This window comes from Capricornis sumatraensis, chromosome 3, assembly GCF_032405125.1.
Source record: "Capricornis sumatraensis isolate serow.1 chromosome 3, serow.2, whole genome shotgun sequence".
Taxonomy (NCBI): domain Eukaryota; kingdom Metazoa; phylum Chordata; class Mammalia; order Artiodactyla; family Bovidae; genus Capricornis; species Capricornis sumatraensis.
The window spans coordinates 12362101-12388291 of record NC_091071.1 but is presented as its reverse complement, the minus strand read 5'-3'; the positions used below and the strand labels follow the sequence as shown (position 1 = coordinate 12388291).

The following is a 26191-nucleotide window of genomic DNA, read 5'->3' as shown; positions in this document are numbered from 1 at the left end:
TCCATACAATGCTCTAATAGAATGATGAGGGACAAATATGGCATTGCACATAGAGGTGGCTCTATGGTAGAGAACCCGCCTGCCAGTGCAGAAGTGCAGGTTGGATCCCTGGGTGGGGAAGATCCCCTGGAGGACGGCATGGTAAACCACTCCAGTATTCTTGCCTGGACAATCCCATGGCTAGAGGAGCCTGGTGGGCTGCAGTCCATAGGGCTGCAGACAGTTGACCATGACTGATCATGCACATCTTGGTGGTGGCTGGGGGCAGGGGGGGACAGGGGGTGGGTGGGGGAAGGATTATCTTCCCCACATTTTTGCACTTAAAAAAAAATCCATCCTTTTCTGTTATTACTAAGCTTAAAAACAGGAAGAGACTAGATCACAACATTCTCTAAAATGAGGGTGTATACCAGGTACTCCTAAATGATCACTTTGGGCATGACCTTTCTCTTCACATCTTCCTGCTATCAAGTGTGAAAAATACATGGTATTCTCACCAGGCCTATTAATGTCTGTTGATGTCCTATTGGGTGTATATACTTGTCATGTTTTCTTCCCTGAAATTTGCATTAAAGCAATCCATTATTTTCAGCGTTCGGTAAAACAGATCAAATCTGTAACATGCACAAAAGCCGAAACAAATGGTGGGCTTACAAACCAAGCACGTGGTTAGCTGTCATGCACGCAGCTATCCTCGAGTGCTGCAGACCAGCGTGGAACAACTACACTAACAGGATGCCAAGAAAGACCCCTCTTCACACAATTCAGGCGCGAAAGGATAAAGCAATGGATGGATCTGGTGAAAAGGAACTCTAGACTTCTGACATCCTACGCACGCACATTTTTTTCCAGTGCTGTCTTCAGAACTTTCCTAGGCAGATCTTTGCTTAAGAAAAGCTGATGTGTTATGAATTTCCAGAACCTGAGGGCTGAGAGAGAACAGGAAGTTCCTGATGTGCACACAGAGCCCCTTTAGCCATAAGAACTCCCACATCACAAAGGAAGACCCTTCATCTGCAGACACCCAGATCTCAGGATGTTGGTGCTGCTGCTTTTTCTATCATTTTCACAATATAGCAAGCAATTATACAAGTTCACTGAAAACCTCAGGCTTCACATACTGCAGGCTGGTTAGTCAGGCCCTGGGCAGAAAGCACTAACACCCGGGAAATCCTAAGAGGATGAAATAAGAGAATCTCCTCCATGAGGGCCTATGTGCATAAGCAGGGACTCTTCCTGTCCTGACAGCTGAGGATGGTGATGCTTTTGTGACAAATATGGCAAGCACACAAAATGGAATACATTCCCGTCTCTCTGCGCTGCTCTGTTCTCTCTGGACAAGGATGTTGCTGTTGTTTAGTTGGTCAGTCGTTCCGACTGTTTGCGACCCTGTGGACTGTAGCCCGCCAGGTTCCTCTGTCCATGGGATTTCCCAGGCAAGGATACCGGAGTGAGTCGCCATTTCCTTCTCCAGGGCGTCTTCCTGACCGAGGAATCGAACCCGTGTCTCCTGCATTGCAGGCAGCCTACCACTGAGCCACCTGGGAGCCCTCCTGGATGAGGATAGTGACAAATAAATACATAAATAGTTTCCATCTTGTTAGGTTACATTCAAATTCATGACCTCCTTCTAAAAACCAAGGTCTAAAGTTTCTCTCAGACATAAAAGAAAATTTGGGACACCACCCAGAGGTTATTGCTTCAGTTTACTTAGGCCAGTAAGGAAGTACAACAGAAACACACGGATAAGCATTTATCCATCTAGCCTGACTATATTTATCTCTTGTTCTTTAATCGATGAGCCTCTAGAGTTTGGACAACACAGCTGAGTCTGCAGGAGGCACTGTGCAGGCTTGGGCTTGATTCCCAAGGCCCCATAAAGGCAAACCGAGGTGGTTCTTACCTCTGCTGTCCCACTGTCTGAGGCCCAACCCAAACTCAGCTGGAGTCAGGAGTGGTGCCGAGACTTGGCATCGTCGCCATCCGTGATGTTCAACAAGGTATACAGACAAGACCAAAACCTTCCCAGCAAACTCTACGCATTTGTAGGGAACCATCTATGAGGAATGACTTAGGGAATCAAGAGGCACAGAATTTTGGAAGACCAGAATCTGGGAGACCATCCCAGCACTTCTCAAAATTTAATGTGCACAGGAATCCCCTGAAGATCTGATTCAAATGCAGGGTCAGCGGCTTGGGGTGGGGGGTGGTGGTGAGTGTGGCTCCAGAGTCCACCTTCCTGAGAATTTCCTGGGTGATGCTGACGCCTGGACTGTTCTGTGAGTAGTAGGGGTGTTATCTAACCCTCTGACTAGACGGGGGATAAGCCCAGAGAAGTTAAGAAACTTGCTTGTTGTTTAATAAACCAGACAGCGGAGTTCTAGTCCCAGCTCTGCCACTACCCAGTGCCTCTTCTCTGATTTACACAATGTTGCCTCCTAAGAAGCAAAATAACCCTGAAACAGAGCAGGCAATGATGAATCCAGGATTCGGTTACAATGTTTTAAGTACAGCCAGAAAGTGAAAAGGGTTAGGAGAGCTAGAAAGGGTTGCTGGAAGACGGCCCTTGGGCTCAATCTGAAAGCTATCATCATAGGGTGCCGCAGCCTATGAGTAAGGTTGGAAGGCTGGTAAGAACTGTGGGGCTGAAAGTTTTACGACCACCATTTACATGGATCCTTGAGGCACGGATTAGGCGTCATGCATTTTTGCGGCTAATTGGTAATGCACTTCCTCTTCCTTTCAATTATTCAATAAATGCATCTTCCCAGTTAAGCTCTTTCATCCTGACAGTCCATTTATCTTACTGAGCTCCTCCGAAACTGGCAAGAACACATAAAAAAGGAAAATGTGTTTTTTTTTTTTTTTGGGTGGGGGGGCTCGGGGGAGGATATTGCTCAGTGTGCTCTGAATTTACCAAAGGATGAAATGTGCTGAGGCTGAAAGAAATAAGAACATGTGCAAATTGACTGGTCTTATTTAGAAGTCTTATTCCATTTGAGGGGTTTTAGAATTTCTCTTTGTGTTTGTAAAAATAACATTATGCTTACAATAAAGGATATGCAAATTTGAATTACACTGTACAGTAAAAAGGCTGAATGTACTGTGTGTAAATTATATCTCAACAAACTTGACTCAAGCACAATAAAGAAACGTAAGGGTAGAGTAGGAAAAATGTGCTTGAGCTGGCTACAACTTAGATATAAATTCTCTGGGGAAAATGGGCTCTTTTTTAGTTTGCTAGTTGAATATAAACCCTGTCGTCTTTGTGGAGGGTGATGTGGCAACATTTACCCAAAAAACTAAGGAGTTCCTTTGACCTGGCAAATAACAATTTGGTCTACAGACACAGTGAAACAGTATCAGGATGTGAATCACATTTTTGGAAACAACTCAAACGTAATCATTACGGTTACATATAAATTTGATACATCTGTACAGTGGAACCAACTGCAACTGCACAAATGAATGAGGGGCTACATATGTACAATGTAGAGCATACCCCAGCTTTTATGAAAAATGAAGAAAAATAATATATATTCATTTTTACTTTATATCTGAAGAAGCTCTGGAAGAATATCCAAGAAACCAATAGCCTTGGATTACCTGCTTAGGGTGGAGAAGGAAATGGCAACTGACTCCAGTATTCTTGCCTGGAGAATCCCACGGACAGAGGAGCCTGGGAGGGTGGCTGCAGTCCATGAGGTTGCAAAGAGTCGGACACAACTGAAGCGAGTTAGCACGCATGCACGCACACCTGCTTAGGGGCTTGGGGAGGAGTAAGAACTGGGGAGACAGGGAATGGAGGGAGGGATATTTGACTGTCTACATACATGCATATTTAAATTTTTGAATCATGTAACCTATTTAAATTTTAAAATTGGTCTTCCGTTTAAAAATAGTCTGAGCAAAGGGAAAAAAGCAAAGCAAATAAAATTGGGGATTTGAAGAGTGGTATGCTGAGACTCTTGAGAGTCCCTTGGACTGCAAGGAGATCCAACCAATCCATTCTGAAGGAGATCAGCCCTGGGATTTCTTTGGAAGGGATCATGCTAAAGCTGAAACTCCAGTACTTTGGCCACCTCATGTGAAGAGTTGACTCATTGGAAAAGACTCTGATGCTGGGAGGGATTGGAGGCAGGAGGAGAAGGGGACGACCGAGGATGAGATGGCTGGATGGCATCACGGACTCGATGGACGTGAGTCTGAGTGAACTCCGGGAGTTGGTGATGGACAGGGAGGCCTGGCGTGCTGCGATTCATGGGCTCGCAAAGAGTTGGACACAACTGAGCGACTGAACTGAACTGATGACTAATAGGCATGGAGAGTATCTTTTATATAAAATAAGAAAATACAGTACATACATTTATACTAATAATTTTTAACATAAAATGGCTTTTATGAAAAATATAAATTACAAAAATTGACTTAAAAGCAACCCAATCATAACAGTAAACTGAAAAATGACTCCATGTTAACACCCCTTCAACCAAAAAAAAGGTACCAGGTTATGTTATAGACAGTGTGGACTAAACCTGTATGAAGCAAATGATCCTGGATGTTTAAACCGAAAATCAATAGCAAACCTCCCGCCAAAGGAAGGGGCAAAACTGTTATTTATAAGAAATATAATGATCAAGTTGGGAAACAGCCAGCCAGCTAGAAAAATACGAGAATTAATAAGAGAGCTCAGTGAGGTATCCGAACAAAGAAAAACCACAAACATCTGTCGCTTTTCTACACAGCAGCAATAGTGATGAGAAAATAAAAAAGAATTCCCTTGACAGTAAAAAAAAAAAAACCCCTGGGACTTCCCAAATGGTCTGGGTGTTAGGAATCAGCCTTGCAATATAGGGGATGCTGGTTTGATCCCTGGTCGGGGAACTAAGATCACCAATACCCCGGAGCAACTAACTCTGTGCTCTCTGTGTGAGTCACAACTAGAGAGTCCAGCCACTGCACTGAAAGATACCAGACGATGCACCTAAGACCCGACGCAGCCAAATACAGAACTAAATGAATAAACATTATCTAAAAAACGACACAAATCATACGGCACTTGGGAACAAACGTGACAAGGAAATTAGAGGGCCTCTCAACTTTCAGAAACATATACCCCCCCAAATGCTTTGAGAATCTGTGTTCAAGGGTGTTTGATGATGCAGAAAATAATAAATAAATAAACGGGGGTGGAGAGGGGGAGAGAGAGACAAGTTAAAGGGTAAGCCATGGAAGAGGCAGGTCTTCGAAGAGACCACCCCTTGAGGGGTTTTCCAAGTTCGCTGGAGTGTATGTGTCTGCCACAGAGACTGGAGGGAATCCGTGACTCTCAGAGGGATGAGATGTTTCATGGTATGAAGCTAAACCCCACACAGTATCTTGGTTTACTTTCTAAAGTCCCATTGAACATCTGTACAGCTGAGAAACCTAGAGCCTGTCTGCAAAGAAAAGACAAAATAATTTTTTGCATGGCTTTAATACACACTGGGTTCTCAAGGAACGCAACTATTGTATGAGGTTATGTCTGCTGTGTAGGTCTTGTGGTGGAGTTGTTTCTCACTTGGGAAGATCATGACATCAATGGTGAGGCTGCTCCTGCTGTTGAAATTACTACGATAGTTGTATCTCTATGTACAGATTCAGCCTCTGACCTTTCATTGCTTTCTAATGTAAACAGGCATGTATGTACTTAAAACATACTATGTTGTTATAAGTTACTTTCTATTTGTTTCTCCTTTACATTTCATTAAAGGCTTTATATACATTTAAAAAATTATAAACATAGTGTATAGATAAACCAAATATTTTGCTCCAGAAATTAAACAATGAGAGTGTGCTATAAAGTATTTCTCAAACAAAGAGGGCGCTGGGTGTGGGTGAGGAGGAGATTTGATGTATTATGTCCCTGTGGTGGGCTGCTCTGTTTCCAGAATTCTAATAACTTTCTGCAGAAATGTAACAACTACCTGAAAGGGCTGTTGTGGAAGCTAAAAAGTCATGTTATGTGCTTTTCACAATGTACAGCACAAAATAAAGTAAGTGATCAATGTTCCCCAAACTACTGTTGAAAAAGATTTAATTTCATGGAAAATATTTCAAGACAAAATCACTATTAAGTAAAATAAAGGAAACTATTATCCCTATTGTCTGCATAAATCCATACATATACACACCAAAAGAGATTAGAAAGATATGCATTAAGATGCCTCTTGAGAGCCCCTTGGGCAGCAAGGAAATCAAACCAGACAATCTTAGAGGAAATCAGCCGTGAGTATCCATTGGAAGAACTGATGGTGAAGTGCAAATAATTTGGCCATCTGATGCAAAGAGTTGACTCTCTGGAAAAGACTCTGATGCTGGGGAAGATTGAAGGCAAAAGGAGGAGAGAGCATGAGATGGTTGGATAGCATCACAGACTCAATGGACACGAATGTGAGCAAACTTTGGGATATAGTGAAGGACGGGGAAGCTTGGCATGCTGTATATGGTCCATGGGGTCGCAAAGAGACGAACACAACTTATTGACTGAACAACAAAAAATCCCATCTACTAGAAATAACCACTGACTCAAACTTTTAAATTTGTGCTTTTCTTAACTTTCCAAATTGTCCATAGAGAATATGTATTATTATCGCAGAAGAAAAGTAAAGGATATTTTAAAAAGAGTTCTTCATAGACAAATATGCCCGCACTATCTGAAGAAATCAACCAGGAAAGTAACTGTTTAAGTCTTTTTAAACTGCCCCACCTACAGGATGGAGGTTTAAAAAAAACTCTTCACCCAGAAGACAGATGGTGTTTTCTATCAGAGATGAGGATTGTATATGAAGGGCATTAGCCTTCCATCAACTTTTCAATGTTTCTAATTGGTTCTAACTGGTGTATCTGAAGAGAAAGGAAATGGTGAACCCTGATGATGGAGAAGGATGAGGCAGAAAGGGGAAACGGGGAGGAGGAGGAGAAAAACTCTCCCAAGACACATTTCTGTTCTTCTGGTCTTTACACTGGATTGCTGTTGCTGTTTAGTTGCTAAGTCGTGTCTGGCACTCTTGCAACCCCACGGACTGTAACCTGCCAGGCTCCTCTGTCCATGGGATTTCCCTGGCAAGAATACTGGAGTGGGTACACATTCCCTTCTCCAGGGGTCTCCCGGACCCAGGGACTGAAGCTGGGTCTCCTGCAGTGGCAGGTGGATTCTTTACCACTGGGCCACCTGGGAAGTCCTCACACTGGATTAGAAAGCCCTAATTTACCCACTACAAGGTCATTATTGTAGCGAATATGAATGAGCCTTAAAGGCCCCAGGAAAATCTTGTGGGCCAGGGGCCACGAGGCAGTGCACCTACCCATCCATCCATCTGTATCTTCCTGAATGTTTGATCCCTACATCAGGACTGCACATGGCCTACTTTTAAATTATTCTATTCTACCTTCTAGTTAGCTTTCCTACTTACTTGTCCACATGAAAGAGCCACAGAAACCTCACCACACAGAAAGAAGATGGTAGCCAAACAATAAAAGGAACCCAGACTTTAAAAGTGGGAACATCAATAAATGTGGAATGTCTAACCCAAACAGCCCGGAAACACAGTCAAGCATCAGATTTCTGTAAATCTACATGCAATTATTTCAAGCTGCCGGCAATATCCATTCTTTAAACACAGCTTCTGATGTCTACTCTGTGACCTCAGACAAAATCTCCTTTTTAGCAAAGACTGCAAGTTTTGTATCAGAGAAGGCAATGGCACCCCATTCCAGTACTCTTGCCTGGAGAATCCCATTGACAGAGGAGCCCGGTAGGCTGCAGTCCATGGGGTCGCTAAGAGTCGGATATGACTGAGCATCTTTACTTTCACTTTTCACTTTCATGCATTGGAGAAGGAAATGGCAACCCACTCCAGTGTTCTTGCCTGGAGAATCCCAGGGATGGGGGAGCCTGGTGGGCTGCCATCTATGGGGTCGCACAGAGTCGGACACGACTGAAGTGTCTTAGCAGCAAGTTTTGTATAAGGCTTCCCAGGTGGCACTAGCGGTGAAGAACCTGCCTGCCAATGCACAGGAGACGTAAGAGACGCAGGTTTGATCCCTGGGTTGGGAAGATCCCTTGGAGGAGATGATGACAACTCACTGCAGTACTCTTGTCTGGCGAATTCCATGGACAGAGGCGCCTGGCGTGCTACAGTTCACAGGGTCACACAGAACCGGACATGACAGAGGAGACTTAGCAAGTACGTGTGCATGTTTTGTATATACTTATTAAAACGAACATGACTACTGAACTCATTTACCAATACTCTGAACATTCCCTATGCTTTAGGTATCATCTGTGTTTTATCTTTAATTTTTGGCTGCACCCCACAGCATGTGGGACCTTACTTCCCTGACCAGGGATTGAACCTATGTCCCCTGCATTGGAAGGTGGGGCCTTAACCACCAGACCTCAGGGGAACTCCCAGTACCATCTCTAAAACTGTACACACCAATGGTGTTTGACTGAAGACAATCTACCGTCTCTAACACACACTGCTCTTCATTTTCCTCCTCTCCCTCTTTTCTTCAAAGGATTAAACAGAGACCAGTTCGTTCCATTAGCAGATTCAATTACTCGAACGAATGGAGGGATGACATTCAGTCTTGCAGCTCCTTCCTTCTCGGTCACTGAAACTGTACAAATAAATTGGGGAAAGCCCACTGTTTGTTCAAGGCAAATTAATTTTCAAACACTGTAAGAGTGGGTGATCAGGGGAATGATGGGTGCTTGGCAGGGCTCAAAGAGATTCCATTTTGTGCTTGTCATTTTGTGTAAACATTAATTACCATCTGGGAGGCGAAGCTCTGGGCTCAAGTCTGCATCGCAAAGCTCCGGGGGCCTCCAGGGCTCTGGGTAAAAAGAGAATCCTAAGTGCGAAAGAATAGCCACAGCGTCTGCCAAAACACTAGCAGCCCCCCGGGGAAGCTGTGTGGAGCCCAGAAGATTAGAGGCTGCTGGTCTGACAGAGGCTAGTTTGGATAGCATCGAGTTTACCAGATTAACCTGGGACAGGGGTTAATCTGACAGGGGTTAAAGAAAAGTCAACAGAGCACAGTTGAGTGTACTTAGTCTCGATTCAAGTTTATTCTCCGTAAACCCCACACCAGAAAGCATCCATCTGTAACAGGATGCCCATGTTCCTGATGCTTTATGACCCAAAACTTTGCCTTCAAGGGGAGAACCAACCTTGGCTGTTTGGACGAGAGCCCATCAGAATGGCTTCTGCCTGCAGCCTGAGGCAGCCTCGTGCAAACGGTTCCCGTCTCTTGTAGCCTCTGGCTAATGAGAGCAGGAAGGACCACGTTGATGAGGGACCAAAATCCGGAGGAGAGAAAGAGGCTGTGATCAACTGGGGGTAGAGGTGGGGGCACTAAAAAGTCTTTTTAAAAACCTAGGCATGTCAAGGTCATATGTAATTAATTCTCCTTGTGTTTTCGCTCCATACAAGGAAAAACGATTTAGCGTCACCTCAGATACCCAGTATGGTGCTAGGTGCTGAGGATACAAAGATGAGTAAGAAACAGCGCCAGGCACCCCTGGTGGTCTAGTGGTAAAGACTCCGCCTGCCAGTCCAGGGGACACTGGTTCAGTCCCTGGTCCGGGAAGATTCCACATGCCGAGGGGCAGCTCAGCCCGCAGGTCACGACTACTGAGCTCGCGCTCTAGAGCCACGGGGCTGCAACTACTGAAGCCGGCATGCCCACAGCCTGCGCTCCACAAGAGGAGCCGTCGCGATGAGAAGCCCGCGCACCCCAACTGGAGAGCAGCCCCCGCTCGCCAAGACTAGAGCAAGCCCGAGCAGCAGTGAAGACCCAGCACAGCCAAGTATAAAAATAAACAAATAAAACTTAAAAGAAAGTCATAATAAAAAAGAAAGAAACAGCCCTGGCTTCCAGGAGCTGGCCAGCGAGGGTGAGAACACAGGGAAAACACAGGAACCGGCGGTCGGGGAACCTGTGGCCTTCAACTACAGCGTCTGCCATCTGCAAGGTTCAGAGAGAAGTTTAGATGACCAGTGCTGATGAGGACAGCTGCTATGTGTTATTTATTTGAGTTATCCATGGGGCTTCCCTGGTGGCTCAGATGGTAAAGAATCCACCTGCAATGCGCAAGACCTGGGTTTGATCCCTGAGTTGGGAAGATCCCCTGGAGGAGGGCATGGCAACCCACTCCAGTATTCTTGCCTGGAGAATCCCCTTGGACACAGGAGGCCTGGTGGGTTACAGTCCATGGGGTCGCAAAGAGCTGGACATGACTGAGCGACTAAGCACAGCACAGCGCGTGGTCAGGCACTTTATGTAACACTTCCTGCTGCACTGGTTCCAACGTTCAGTCTTAGACCCAAATCAGCAGAATCGTGTTCTGGGCTGTGTGGAGACCTGACAAGGTATGAAGGGCAAGGTGTCCAATCACTTCCCAGGACAACAGGGAAACCCCAAAGACCAGGTTCTGAGAAAGCCCAGGCTTTTGTGCTGTGGCCCCAACGACACACTCCCACTGTTTTGGCTTGCACCCTCCTGTCAATGCCAGTATTCACCAGCAGGCCTTTCCCGAAGAGGCCACCTCCTGCGTGCTCTCCCTCACCAGCGCCTCTCTGCCTTGGGGACCCTCCACCTGCTGGCGTGGGTCTCAGCTTCCAGGCCTGTCCTTGCCAGTCTCGTCTGGCTGTGGTTCGAGCGCCCACGTGACACTGCACTCTGCACGGGCTCACCCCAAGCCCAGGATGCATAACATGTGACATGACGCCCCTGTGTCTGTCTATCAGTACAGGGGTCCCAACAAGCAAAGGTGCTGGAAGGATTTTCCACCATACGTGTATGTATTCGTGCAGCACAGCACGTATACTCTCAGCGAGGAGAAACCTAAGGACGAGGCCAATGCCACAGTCAAACCCGAAGGACACGTTCCTCAGACTGGAAGACAACAAGGAGACAGGCCCTTGGTTTATTTTGGAAATTTGCCAAGAGGTGGGACTCAGGCAGTGACAGTGAATTATACCTTTAGATGCTTGGTTAAAAAAAAAAAAAAAGTCTTCTAGTATCTAATCATCCTGCCTTTCACATTAAGAACTATCAAGTGAGGATACGGGGGAGAAGAAAAGAATGTCATCCTTCTAAAGGCAGCCCTCCCTCCAGGATTTTTTTTTTTTTACTAAGTACAGGCGAGGACTCAAAAGCTGTCAAGCTCAGAGAGGCTCACAGATCTTTTTAGAGACCTGCCGCCTTCCTCGTGTACTGCTGTCCACGGTCACTTCGAGCATCATCAGCTTGGAGTTTCATGTCCATAGCCGGGGCAGTGATCGTGAGGGTCATCTGCCCCTGGTCCCCTTGAAGCAATCATTTCTTTGGTGTCATGTATCCTTGCCACCTTCTTTCTTAACGGAATAAGCCATTTTTCTTGGATCTGTGTATGTCTGTTGTTGCATCAACACGACTCTGAGGTTTTGGGGGCCCCTGGGATGAGGCACCTGGCTAGCAGTGTTCACACTTTGAAAGCTCAGTGCGCCCATTAAAGTTGGCAAGTGACTGGCTCTATGTTAAACCCTATTTTCAACACTGTACTTCACCCGAGATTGTTTTCTCAAGGACAAAGGGAAAGCCGCCAGCGCCGAAGACCTACTGAGATACGAGCAGGCACCCTGCCCTCCTGCTTTGTTCACTCTGGTTGTGTGTCACCTGATTTCGGGCACAGGTCAGACGATCACTGAGACCCGTTTAGTAAAGAGGCTGGGTGGGGTATGTGACGGTGGCAGGCAGAAGTTTCCATCTAGTCTATCCCAGGCCTTTCCTCGGCTCCCTGACATCAATATAAAATCTCCCCACCACCAAGATTCTTCCTAACCCTTGGCACACAGGGCTGTGGTAAGGTGTGACAGCTGAGCTACGGTGGCCCTGAGTTCCAGTCAATATCAGGTAACTTTTTCACGGCTGCAGAGCCTGCGAGAGCACACACACTGCATCCCTCTAGAAGGAGAGAGTCACTTGAGTTGTGCGACATCCCTGTATCAACTTCTGCAAAGTCACCCTTGCGTCTGGGTCCAGGTGTCAAGGGGAAGGTTGGAAGTTACTCTAGCACGAAAGAGTGAAGCAAATCGCTGTGATTTTTCAAGCAGCCACGAAATCTTTCTGTCCTGGAGGGAAGGGAAGAAGGAGCCACAGACATCAAGGCACGTGGACCACTCTGGCGGGGCTCTTCCTATGCCAAGAGAGCTGCAGGAAACGGGGGCGGAGGTTGAGCTGGGGGTTAGTAACCAGGGGGAGGAACACCAGCAACCCCAGTCATTTTCCTGCCGTGTTCACACAGCAGTCACTTGGCGAGTGGTAGAGCATCATCAAATGTCCCCAAAGCAGTGTTTCCCCAGAGTGTGGTTGGAGAACTCCGAGGACCACTCTTGTCCTGTTCGCAAAGGTCGCCATGAAAAGCGGCCTCTGCCTTGGCAACGTCTCCCATCCTGCAGCAATGAACATGCCACCAGCATCCAGAAGGCCTGTCTGTACAGGCTGTTCTGAGGACGGACCACAGCGTTCCTCCCGAGTCTGTGCAAACGACCTGCTATGACCCGGGGCCAGAGGGCTGGGCGGCCTGTGATCTGTCTGACCCGAGCACCACACATGCCCCTGGAACCGATCCATGAAGCTGTTGTTTTCTTGATATCATGGAGCCTTTGATTCTTTAGTTGAAGGAGGAGGAGCAGAGAAAAAGAGGACTCTTGACAGTTTCTCTAATAAGTTCCGGACTTTCTGATCCCAAACTGTCTTCCACTTTATCCTATGACTCTAAGATCTTCCACAGTCTCACAACCCCCAAGTGTGGTCCACAGACCAGCAAATACCATCATCACCAAAGGTCTTGTCAGGAAGTGAAATTCACAGCCCTCATCCATATGCCCATGCAAGCACTGCCCTGTAGCATGCTTAGGAGTGTTAAAGAGCCTCGGGAAACCCCATATAGCCGAGGGGCACCATTCACGAAGCTGCTAATCCTGCCCTGTCTCCATCTCCCAAGACTCAAGCGTGGAAATAACTTCCTTCATTCCTTCCCCGAGCAGGGTCTCTACCGGCCTGTAAGCTGCTGCAGGGATGGGGTGGTGGGAGGTGGCAGTATCGAGGCCTCGTGTGTGGCCATGTTTCCCATCCTGGCTCATGGAAGTTCCCTGGATCACTCACCATGTAGAACAGGGAGTTATAGAATTGTGGTCCACAGCATGGCCATGAGCCACCTTCAGGGACCCGATGGTTGTCACACAGCGGAGGAAAGCTTACTGTGAACAGCACCACGGGGAGAACTGTGACCAAAGGACATAGAACGGCAGAAGAAATCTCCACCCTAAAATGGCCTGGGCTGCTGGGCAGGGGAGCAAGCTAAAGCTCCATTCTGCTCTTCAACACGTGTCCAAGAGGACACTGAATGACCCTGACAATGAGTTTGGAGGAGTCAGGCATGAACAGGAAGAGCCTGGACTATATGACTTTCAAGATTCCACGAGCTCCCAAGTGAGGTACTGGGAGCACATTCATAGGGAGAACATCATGGATTTATTTTCCTTGACCTTTCCAGAACCTGACCTTCTAAAACATTTTACCTGCAGATTATTAAACACTCTCTCCCTGACTTGCACAAATTTTAATGACTGCCACATCTTCAAGAGTTATAAACTAAGGATCCCTCCTCCAGATGACTATAGGTGTAACTTTACTCAGGAAAAGAAGTAAATCTGCTTATTCCTAGCTGTGGTTTTTGTGAAGTTTAAAGAGATTTTTAAAAAATGGAGTGAGGGGAGTGTTGTGTTATTCCCTATATTTGAGATATTTTATCTTTTTCAAAGGATAAGTCAGACAAGCCTTAAACTGACTTTCTATGGCTCAGACAGTAAAGAATCCGCCTGCAGTGCAGGAGACCCTGGTTCGATCCCTGGGTCGGGAAGATCCCCTGGAGAAGGGAACGGCTACCCACTCCAGTATTCTTGCCTGGAGAACCAAATGGATAGAGGAGTCTGGCGGGCTACAGTCGTGGGGTCACAAAAGAGTTGGACACGACTGACCAAGTAACGGGAAAAAAAAAAAGGGCTCAGCAGTAAAGAATCCACCTGCAGTGCAGAAGACACAGGAGACGCAAGTTAGATCCCTGGCTCAGAAAGATCCCCTGGCGGCGGGCATGGCAACCACTCCAGCATTCTTGCCTGAAGAATCCCCATGGACGAGAGTCTGATGGGCTACGGTCCATAGGGTTACAAAGGGTCACGACTGAAGCAACTGAGCACACACACGGGGGGAAGCAAAATCTCTTGCCATATTTCCATTTGCCATTTTTCATCACTTGTCATTATTTTACTACCTTCAATTTATCACAGAAAAGGGAAATATGTTCAAGTATAAAATCTGAAGCTACGTGCCTATAAGGTTCAGGAAAGCAGTGAAGACGCGGGTGCCGCTAGCCTATTAGAAACTGGAACCCCACTGGGTTCTGTGGTGTAAATGGTTAGAACTCTGGGTTCTGAAAGTGCCTTTCTGCTTGAGCCACCTTTCCAATCTGAAATGCTTAAAACCACCCTTTAGAAATCAACGAGCATGAAATTCTAACTGTCCTTGGATGGAGACGGAATTGGAATAAGACACGAAAACCAGCAGCGCCTCCTCTCACTTGGAACCGTAATCCTGGAAGGGAAATGCTGTCAGACAACCAAGTTGGGGTTCGGGATGCACACTGTCACAGTGACTCAAACCCACCGGCAAATACCTGAATTTTCAGTCCAGAGATGCCTTCAAAACATACAGTGAGAGAAAGGCAGAGCGTCTGTTTCCTTCCGCTTCCACTGCAGGAGGCCCGTGTCTGCTGGGCTGTCCTACTTCCGTGTTTCCAGTTCAGCAAGCCTAAACCCAAGCCCCCCACCACCCCACTCCAACTCCAGATCCTCTGTCCCCATCATCAACACTTAGAATCGCTCATCAACCTGCTTCCATTCCCCTTTAACAGTAATCAGTGGCTGGGTGTGAATGCTGCCTATATAATGCCATGTAACACAAAGAACACAGCAGTTTCAGAATCTGCCGTTCTTCAGTGGCCTGAGCAAGCTTTTAAATATAAATCAGACCATGTCGTCAATCCCTTGTTTAAAACTCCACAGCCACTGTGGAATATGGAGGTTCTTCAGAAAGAGAAAAATAGAATTACCATAGGATCTAGCCACTCCTGGGCATATATCCAGACAAACCTCTGATTCGAAAAGATACATGCCCTCCTGTTAACAGCAGCACTATTCACAACAGCCGAGACATGGAGACAACCTAACCGTCCAACAACCAATGAACGGGTAAAGAAGATGTGGTGGGTGTGTACAATGGAATCCTCCTCAGCCGTAAGGAGAAGAGTGAACTAATGCCATTAGCATCAACATGAATACAAGCAGAGATCATACTAAGTGAAGTGAGTCAGACAGAGAAACACAAACACCAAATGACATCACTTACACGTGGCATATAAAATATGACACAAATGAGCCTATCGCCGAAATAAAGAGCCTCGCAGACACAGAGAACAGGCTGTGGTTGCCAGTGGGGAGGGGTCGCAGAGAGATGGGGTGGAAGGCTGGGGTTAGCAGATGGAAGCATGACACACAGGATGGGTAGCTCCCCAGGTGGCTCAGGGGTAAAGAACCCGCCTGCCAATACAGGAGACTCGGCTTTGATCCCTGGGTCAGGAAGATCCCCTGAAGAAGGAAACGGCAACCCACCCCTGTCTTCTTGCCTGGGAAATCCCATGGACAGAGGAGACTCGTAGGCCACAGTCCACGGGGTCACAGAAGAGTGGGACAGCAACTATACAGCAACAGCCACACAGGACAGACAGACAACAAGGTCCTACCGTATAGCACAGGGCACTAGATTCACTATCTATGATAAACCACAGTGAAAAGAGTATTGAAAAAGAATACACACATGCATGACTGAATCACTTTGCTGCACAGCAGACACACATTGTAAATCAACCATTGTCCAGTTAAAATACAAAACAGAATTAAACTCCCAGTGGCTTCTCATCTTATGCAGAACAGACTCATAGCCCTCACGTGGCCCTGTGCACTCTCTCTCTGCTCCTGGCCACCCCCCATCCACAGGCTCTGCTCTCTCGCTTCTCACACATACAGGCACTTCTGAGTCTCACCTGCCAACCTCCTGCTTCAGTCACACCACCTTGTTAATCTGTCTCCAGTCACCACAGCCCCTGGTTGAACCGCCAGAGCCCTCTGATGGACATTTATCCTAGATATTTAGGGGCATCCCTGGTGGCGCAGATGGTAAAGAGTCCGCCTGCAATGCAGGAGATCTGAGTTCGATCCCTGGGTTGGGACGATCCCCTGGAGAAGTGAATGGCAACCCACTCCAGTATTTTTGCCTGGACAATCCCATGGACACAGGAGCCTGGCAGGCTACAGTCCATGGGGTCGCAGAATTGGACATGACTGAGCGACTTAACACTTTCACTTTCCAATGAGTGAATATTTGAAAAATATCTGATTTCTTAAGTCACATAATAATCAATTTACCAAAACTAAGCAAGTTTCTTTATATTTGCAATTCAAAAGGGAAAAAAAATCACTATAATGAGAAAAATACTCAATAAACAATTACACATTAAGCCAGAAAAATCATGTCTCTTTGGAGTCGTTTCCATAATTGAACATTATACTGCAATAAAATAATAGTACATAACACAAACAAATGCAAAATAATTGGAAGCCATTATGAAGCTTAAGGATCCATTTTCAATATATAATAAAACTAATGTTCTATTTTGAATCATAAAAGATTCTAATAGTTTGAGTTTTTTGCATAACAAAAAAAGCAGGGCAATCAAAAAGCACATAATGTAAAAGGAGAGAGAGACATATTGATAATCAAAGGTAGGTAAAGCTTCTTTAGGTATTTGCCTGAGGTCTATGTGCTGGATCTAAAGCAGTCTGCAGAACTCACAGAGGACAGACTTGTTGCCAACAGGGAGAGGGGTGGGGAGGGATGGACGGGAGGTCTGAGATGAGCAGTCGTGAGCTATCGCATACAGGGTGGATACACAACAAGGTCCTGCTGAACAGTACATGGAGCTATAGTCAGTGTCCTGTGATAAACCAGGAGGGAAAAGAATCTGGAAAAGAACGTTTCTACATGCATAACTGAATCCCGGTGCTGTACAGCAGAAAGCAACACAATGCAAGTCAACTATACGTCAGTAAAATAATTTCCTAAAAAAGCACGAAGCAGCCTAAAGCCTTTATGAGTACAAGTCTACTTGTGTGTGCACTGGAAAACTAAGCAAGAAAATGCAGTTGATAGCCTGGGGGCCAGTTATGGGGAAGTGTCAGAGGATCTTTATTTTTTCACCTTCTACAGTATTTAAATTTTCAACAGAATACTGGCTTGGCTTTAAATCCAGAAGCATGGTACAAAGTCCGATAACTGTACAACCAGCCTCATACGTTCATTATGGGAAAAATAAAAGTAAACAATGTTTTTAAAATTAGCCAAAGAAAACCGCTAAACAGTAGAAAAACTACATAGCCATGAATGCTAGAAAGAATGGCAGCGGAGCAACAACTGAGTCTAAAGCACGTGAGGTTGAGTGGGGAGAGCAGGCTTTTGTCACAGTACAACAAAACTCTATGACTGTCAAGGACAAATAGGAGACACGCCCACATAGAGCAGAAATCACATAGAGCAGAAATCAAATTGGGAGATCATGAAATAAGGATTTATAAAAGAAGGACTTCTTCAACAAAGCAGGGGATAAGAGTGAATTTTTTAAATCTGCAAAGAAAAATTCACAAATTGAAAATCTAGTAGTCAAATCACAAGTTTTCTGAGGAAATGCATCACTGAAAAGGAAGTTGCGGAGGTGATGAAAAGGTAGTAAGATAGGGCTTATCCGGTGGCTCAGATGGCAGAAAAGAATCTGCGCAGTGCAGGAGACCAGGGTTCAGTCCCTGGGTGAGGAAGATCCCCTGGAGAAGGGAATGGCTACCCCCTCCGGTATTCCTGCAGAATTGCATGGACAGAAAAGCTTGGTGGGGCTACAGTCCTTGAGGTAGCAAAGAGCCGGATATGACTTTGTGACTAACAGACACACACACACCCACACACACCTATCCCAAGAACACTTGGAAGGGGAATCCTGGAATAAACTCTGCTCCTTCAGTCCTTGAGGTAACAAAAAGTTGAATGTGACTTAGAAACTAACACACACACACACCCTCCAAGAACACGCAGAAGGGGAATCCGGGTATACGCTCTGCTCCTACATCGGAGCACACACACGGCTTAAATCTGAGGTCTTGATTCCATGAGAGGTGAAAGCTTTTTCTGCGAGAGAAAACTATCCCTCTGAGGACTGTGGACCATGCCAAGTGATGATTCCCAGGTGGGACTTGGGCACTTGAACTAATAAAGACATGAAGAGATGGTTTAGAGCCTAAACGGCAGGCAGGGTCTTGGAGTTCTTGCAGTTGTTTCCAGTGTCATCCTCTTCAGCTCATCTACTGTCTCCATCACGGCACGCACCTTGCAGTCACGTGAGGCCTGATAGTTGGCTTGCTATACCCGGCCTTGTTCACAGAAGCCAAGTGGGCTAACTGAATTTAAACGTTCTTGTTCCTTAAACGTCCTCCTTGTTGAGGTGCCAAGGAAGGCTTTCAATCCTAAAGCAGAAATGAAGATCATGCTGAAGCCCCAACCTTAAAGGCAGTCTAGGGAGAGAAGGTAAAACAGTGGGGCATTAGGCTCATGTCCCCAGATCAGGGATGCGCTGGTGTGTAACCTTGGTGACTTCTGAGGCCAGTGCACAGACCACCACGTTCAGCTCACCACGGACAAATGGCCACAAGTCATTTGCAATTTCTAATTACTGACATCGGTTATGTTTACTCGGATCTATAAATTACTTTCTTCCAACAACCACACTGAGAACAAATGATTCGTTAGAATTTGGTGTTTTCAAAGCACTGGGCCTAGAATTCACATATCCCCTGAGGGTGGGGAGAAAAAAGTCTGTCTCCTGGGGCCTTTCAAAAAGTGAGAACAATTTGAAAATGTTTTGCAAGCACTAAGGGCTCAAAGTATACTCATTTCTTCTCTTACAAAACAAACAACCAACCAACCATCTCTTCCTGATCTCTTGAGGTGTCACCCACTTTCTTTGCTTCAATTCCTGAACGCTACAAATGACTACTGCTCCCAGTAAAAGTAGCCAAAGTCAATGGGTCATGAGGGCTCCCAGTTAAAACTGTGGACCTGGCACAAAGGTGTACTTGAGATATGATTTTCCAAATGGTTAGTGTTGGGGGGGTTGGGATGAGGGGACCAAATATAAACAAAATACAGCCCATCAACTGGAAAAGAAAGCATGTCTTGACAAGACGCAGTGACACCTTAATCCTCTGGAATGCACCACAAATTCCACCATGGTAACTGGGGGGATATTTTTCCTCAAAACCCCAGATCAATTCACGGCAAATGCTTAAGTCTTTTTTAAGGTACAAAGAAGCACAGCTTTCTGTCTGCCCTAACAAAGACATGTAATTACAGAGCACAGAGTCTGAAGCAGATGCGTGTCGGTGAGCTTGTGTAGTACCAGATTTCATAAAGAACAAGAACAAAACCACAGGGAGCCTATTACGAATAGTAACTGGATTGGCAAAACCGATAAATAGATGGAAAAGCGGAAATATATACATTCAGTTTAGATTTCTCACTAAATAAAGAGAACTTATATATCCCTTATGACATAATTTTGAGGGGAACATGCTATAGTATGGGCTTCCGGGGTGGCGCTAGTGGTAAAGAATCCGCCTGCCAATGCAAGAGCCGTAAGCGATGGGGGTTTGATCCCGGGGTCGGGGAGATCCACTGGCGGGGGCTCATGGCAACCCACTCCAGTACTCTCGCCTGGGGAATCTTGTGGACAGAGGAACTTGGCAGGCTACGGTCCATAGGGCTGCAAAGAGTCGGACACGACTGAGCGACTTAGCACATAAACTCTAATAGCACAAACATTAACTGGATTCAAGTTCTGGCTTTGTGACAACTTAGTCAAGTGACATTGAATAAATGGCTTCACCTCTCAGAGCCTTGGCTTTCTCATCTGAATCCAAGGGAAGGCCGAGCCTTCTCATTTCCAGGGTTCCCTCTAGTTTCAAGGATCTGTGATTATACCTTAGTCTGTTTTCAATTAAAGGGATCAACAGATCACCCACATGTAAATACGAGGTGAAATTTTATTTTTAAAACCCAACACTGGAAATGGGCACCATTCAAGTTTTTGCTCTTCGCCCAGCCTGAAGAAACTACTTCTTAAGCAGACACTAACTGAAAAGTAAGAACCATTCAAACTCCAACTTTCAGATTTTAGAGAAATCTGCTAAATGTAACCAGGGACTAGACTTATAAACTACTCTTCTGGCTGGAGCGATCTTTGGAAATTGGCTGGATGAGACAAGTCTGTCTCTTTAACACTTGCTGTCATTCCTCCTGGTAAAAACAAGTTGGTCTTTAAGACTATGAGCTTCCTGAGAATGAGCAGGTGTTATAACTTCTGCATCTTTATATTACCAGTGCCTGGAATACTTTAAGAACCCAAACAATGCTTTACTGATTGAGTAAATGATAGAATGAAGAAACAGGGACTTCTGTGTTGCTTGCTTTCAAAGTGTGCATTTGTGCCAATGTGAACATTGTATTCGCTTATGTGCAATGTGGGCTGCAAGAAACCCTCGGGGAATGCAGAAAACTACCCAGCTGAACTGAGTCCACAGGGCTACACTGACCCAACAAACTTCAAACCCCCGCCAGTGACCCCGCTCACCACACACTGAGGCACACCCACCCACACCTGGTGCCACGATTCTCTCTCCGGGTTCAGAGAACCCTCCCGCCAGCACGTCAAGATGACTCAAGATGCTGTAAATCTCTCCAATGTCCACAGACCAACACTGGGCCCGTTTCAAGGTAAATGCCACATTTACTGGTACATTTCTATGTTTCTTAGCCATTTAATGTGTGTAAAACTAAGTTATTATTCTTATAAGGCTACTATCTTTATTAAAAAAAAAATAAAACATCTGTCAGTGATGAAATGTGTGTGTTTCTAATCCATTTTCCCCACAAGTCCCGCAGTTTTAATCACTCTCTCATGTACAGCACAGTGATTTTCCAGGAATACATCTAATGTTACAGCTGAACTGACTGTACAGTTACATGAATTTGTGACAGAAAGAACCTCATCTTACAAAGCATGTCAAACTGTCCTGTTGGAAAGGGGATAGTTTTTGGTGGGCTGCAAAGAGGGCTTTCAGGCACTGCCCTCTAATGAGCTTATCAAGTAACTTATTTATTAACATGTAAAAGTTGAGAGAGCAAATATTTCTGACTCATTCATCAACAAAAATGTGTTAAGCACTTACCAAGGGCTGAGTGTAGGAGAGAGAGGAGAAAAACGATAAGGATGACTATTGTGGTGGAGCTCATAACTAAATGAGGAAAGACATAAACAGCTATCATGCAGCGTAGAGAAAGCTCTAATAAAGGCATCAGAGATCTCTGAAACTGCAAAGGAAGGAAGGACTAACTCTTAATGACAGAAACATGAATCCCTAAAGCTTTACAAGCTGAAATGAGGGGTTAAAAGAAAAAAAGAAGAAAAAAAAGGAACTACAATAGCACCAATTGTTAAGTGTGTACCCAAAACCTTTAGGACTACTAAGCCTCCCCTTTCTTTTCTTAGCACTCATTCTGCAGGAAGCTCCAAGTCTGTCAAAAAGCAATCCTCGTGCAAGTTTTGGCTGTCTCAACACAAACTTCCACCTGAGAGAGTGCAGATGGTATGCATGCGTGCTTGCTCAGTCACTCAGGATGTGTCTGACTGTTTGTGACTCCATGGCCTGTAGCCCGTCAGGCTTCTCTGTCTATGGAATCTTCTAGCTAAGAATACTGGAATGGGTTGCCATTTCCTACTCCAGAGGAATCCTCCCGACCCAGGGATCAAGCCTGCATCTCCTGCGTCTCCTGCACTGGCAGGCAGGTTCTTTACCACTGAGCCACGTGGGAAGCCAGTACAGACGGGAGCGCTGATTAAACCAGGGCAGGAGAAGCAGCCTCTGTCAACCATCCTCTGAAGGGGCTGCACAGAAGCTGGAGCAAGTTCAGAGAGGGATGAACAGAATCAGAGCCATGTTTCTTTGGGAGCAGCTGCGGGAAGGGGAGGGATGAGGAGGGCAGGAACTCTGCTGTCTTCCAGGATCCGAAGGACTGTCTTTTGGAAGAAGAAGTAGACTCGTGCTACCTGGCCCCAAGAGGGCCCCAAGCTACACAGGGAAGAGGCTTTAGCCCAACATAAAGGAGACTTTTGTAACAATTACAGCTGCCCAAAGCTAGAACCTGGAGGAAGAAATGGCAACCAACTCCAGTATTCTTGCCAGGAAAATCCCATGGGCAGAGAAGCCTAATGGGCTATAGTCCATGGGGTTGCAAAGAGTCGATGACTGAGCGCATAAAAAATCTACAATAGCGCTTCCACAAAGGTGTCTCAGGGTGGGCTCGGCCTCGAGCTGCGTGACCATCTGGCAAGGGAGCCACAGACAGGAGATTCACACATCAGACAAATGGCTGGGTCTAGGTCACCTTTCCGATCTCCCTCCACCCAAAAGGCTCTACAATTCAAGTTATTTAAACTGAGCTTTATGACTCTGGGCAAGTTACAATTCTTCCCCATCTCATAACTGGACACGTCACTGAAGTCATGCTATCTGACCCTTTGGAAAAAAAAAAAAAAAGATAAAGATCTACGGAACAGGAAAAACAAAAAGCATCAGACAGAGTCAATCCTAAAAGAAATCAACCCTGAGTATTCACTGGAAGGACTGGTGCTCTGATGCTTTTGCCACCTAATGCGAAAAGCTGACTCACTGGGAAAGACTCTGATGCTGGGAAAGATGGAGGGCAGGAGGAGAAGGGGACGACAGAGGATGAGATGGCTGGATGGCATCACCAAATCAATGGACATGAGTCTGAGCAAACTCCAGGAGACGGTGAAAGACAGGAAGCCTGGTGTGCTGCAGTCGGACAGGACTGAACAACAAGAGGTTAGGAAGAATACTCACAGGTAACCAGGCCACGATCTTGCCCCAGAATCGTCCTCGGCTGGTCTGGCAGAGACCGAGGCTCTCCTTTAGAGACTGAGGTCCCCCAAATGGAAAATTCATTTTGACTCAAAGGTGAGCAGCTAGTAAGAGAGGATTAAGTAAGATCTGTCTCTAGCTCACTCTCTGGTGGGAACACGAAGCCCCTTCCTTCTGAGAGATGTTTCCATGGCTGGGGCATGTGGAAGACAGAAAAAGACACATGAAGCATCTCTTGTTCCAGCAGCACCAGAGGACGTGGGATCATCTTTCCAGGGGACACGCTGCTTGGAAAATTCCTCTAAAACCGGATGTTCGACACAGAGCAGGAAAGCCCCCCGGAGTGACAGAAAGCAGATTCAAACTTTTCCAGTGGGTGCAGCCTTCACAAAGAAGTGACTTGGAATGCTCCACATGCCAGACAAAAGGTGGAAAAGACATTTTCCACCAGATGAATTTAGCCCAGCTCCAACCACTGGCCTCGGCCGAGGGATTCATGCTGATTCTTTATGTACTGGCCACCTGCCTCGCAGGTAGCAAGTCACTTTCAAAAGACTCAATCCATCGGCCGCTTGGCCCAACACACAGCTTTACACACACAGGTAGGTCACACAGCCAAGAAGAAAAACATACTTCGCTACCTAAGAGCTTCTATGAAGCCCGTTCAACGTCTCCAGTAGCAACACCTGTCTCCTTGACCAACCAGAGAAGACAGCTTTGGAGTTACAGGTTTTAGCGGCAAGAAGAAAAGCAGTGAGGAGGGTCCTTGGTTACCCGCTCAACCTGTCTCCCCATGGTTTAAGGGCAGCCCTGGCACCACAAGACAACTGCATGCTGGCAACTTGGTGTCTATACCTTTCCCCTGGGGCTGGCCTCTTGGGAAGACTTCGCTTCCTAGCCCTTAGGAAAGTTATCAGGCAAGCCCATAAAGCCTCAGGTTCCCAACTGTACCCAGGAGTCCAAGGACCACTCAACCACGTCTCTCATCCCTGTTTTCAGTTTCTGAACTTTTGCCATCTCATCAGAAGTTGCTTTAAGAATGTCTTCAGTAGAAGCCTTCAATAGTGGACGCTGTTAATTCCTACAGCCTAGATTCTAAATCTAATTAATTCATATATTAAAATGCTTCTCTTTATTGCTTATTGGCTGCAGTATAATAATCTGTCTACATGATAATATTTTACTGCTAATTACAACGTCGATGAAATTGGCAATGATCTTTCCCCCTCTTCAAGGTTAACTATGGAGCCTGAGGCCTCTGAAGCAGATGTAGGCTCTCTCATCCTGGCTGCTCCTTCTCTCTGGATTTTAGGTCATTTCAACATCCTTTGGACTCCCTGATAATAAAGAAGGTATATCCTGGCAGAGCAGCAGAGAAAAATGCCAGTCAGCCTGATCCGGCAACTATCTCTTGCTTCAAAATCACACAAATGAGAACCGGATACCAGAGGTCAGGATATTTCTATCTCACACCACAAATAATAGAGCAAACTGAGCTTCAAAAACAAATTCCGTTTGACCTGAAACAGGAAGCTCTGATTCCACTGTAATTCTAGGGATCATGCAGAACTTACTCTGTAGATGGTACCAGAACATGCAACATGGGAGAAGGTAAAACTTGTGGCTCATGGGGAGCCTGCAATGGGCAGCAAGATCCCCTCCTCTCTGCTAATGCAACTGTCGGGAGGGGGCTCGTGAAAGCCTGTGATTTACAAGGAGGATGTAGGGGTGAGGAGGTCAGGCGCTAGGGAAGAGAAGGGCGTATTTACGGACTCTCTTGCACAATCAATCTAGGTTATGTCTAGATCTTCCTAGCAGGCAGAGAGGCACTTTGTGGAAACAATCTCCCCCCAAGTATATGGAACAGGAAATACAACTCTGATAAGCTGGCTTCAGGAATGGACAGCTAGGCATTTCTTGCTCCCATCACAGCCCAGCCATTCCTAACCCTGTGTTCTCGGCACCATGGACAAAGTCTTTCTACTAATGACTCCATCAATCAGCATAAATCCCTCCCTAAATCAATGCTATTTGGGTGGATTAACAACTATACATAAAAAGCACTGCCCTGACATTTTGGGGAAACACAGGGATGATCCGCACTTAAAATATATATAAGTACATTTTGCTTTAAACAAACATTCCAACCACACCACTGATTTCAGAAGACTGAAAACAAAAATACCTGTTCCCAAATGGCTAAACTATCAGCAATAAAGCATGCCTGCTCTTTCATCTTTCCCTTAAATTCCTATTTTCTATTATTTGGATCCATAATTAACTTTTATTCTAACATCTGTTCTGCATAATGACCATTCCTAAATGAATCACACACACACACACACACACACACACAATCTACAGATTTTTATTTTATTTTTTTCCCCAATAACATATACCTATCTACTTCATTTGAAATTTATTCTGGTGTGAGCTGAAACGGAGAAGGCAATGGCAACTCACTCCAGTACTCTCGCTTGGAAAATCCTATGGATGGAGGAGCCTGGTAGGCTGCAGTCCACGGGGTCACTAAGAGTCGGACACGACTGAGTGACTTCACTTTCACTTTTCACTTTCATGCACTGGAGAAGGAAATGGCAACCCACTCCAGTGTTCTTGCCTGGAGAATCCCAGGGACAGCGGAGCCTGGTGGGCTGCCGTCTATGGGGTCACACAGAGTTGGACACGACTGAAGTGACTTAGCAGCAGCAGCAGCAGCAGTGAGCTGAAAATCTAACCATCTGTTGAATAATCTTTCCTCCCATCCCCTTCGATTTTATAAGGGCTCTTTTATCCTATACAAAATTCTTCTGTGAAAACACGATTTGTTTTGGGATAATCTGATTGTAACTTAAGTTTTTCACAATATCATCATATTCTAATTATTATAGGTACACATACACATACAAACAAATAAAACAAAACAGAAGTGGTCATGAAGTGGTCATCCTCCTTCACAGATTTTTCAAATCCAAACTTAACTTGCCCCTCCACACTGTCAA

At 45.7% G+C, this 26191-nt stretch overlaps 1 protein-coding gene across 2 annotated transcripts in view; it reads right to left on the bottom strand.

Annotated features, from left to right (window-relative positions):
* AUTS2 (activator of transcription and developmental regulator AUTS2) overlaps window positions 1-26191 on the bottom strand; it is a 1210906-nt gene that overhangs the window by 29622 nt on the left and 1155093 nt on the right. The gene's annotated exons all lie outside the window — the stretch shown is intronic.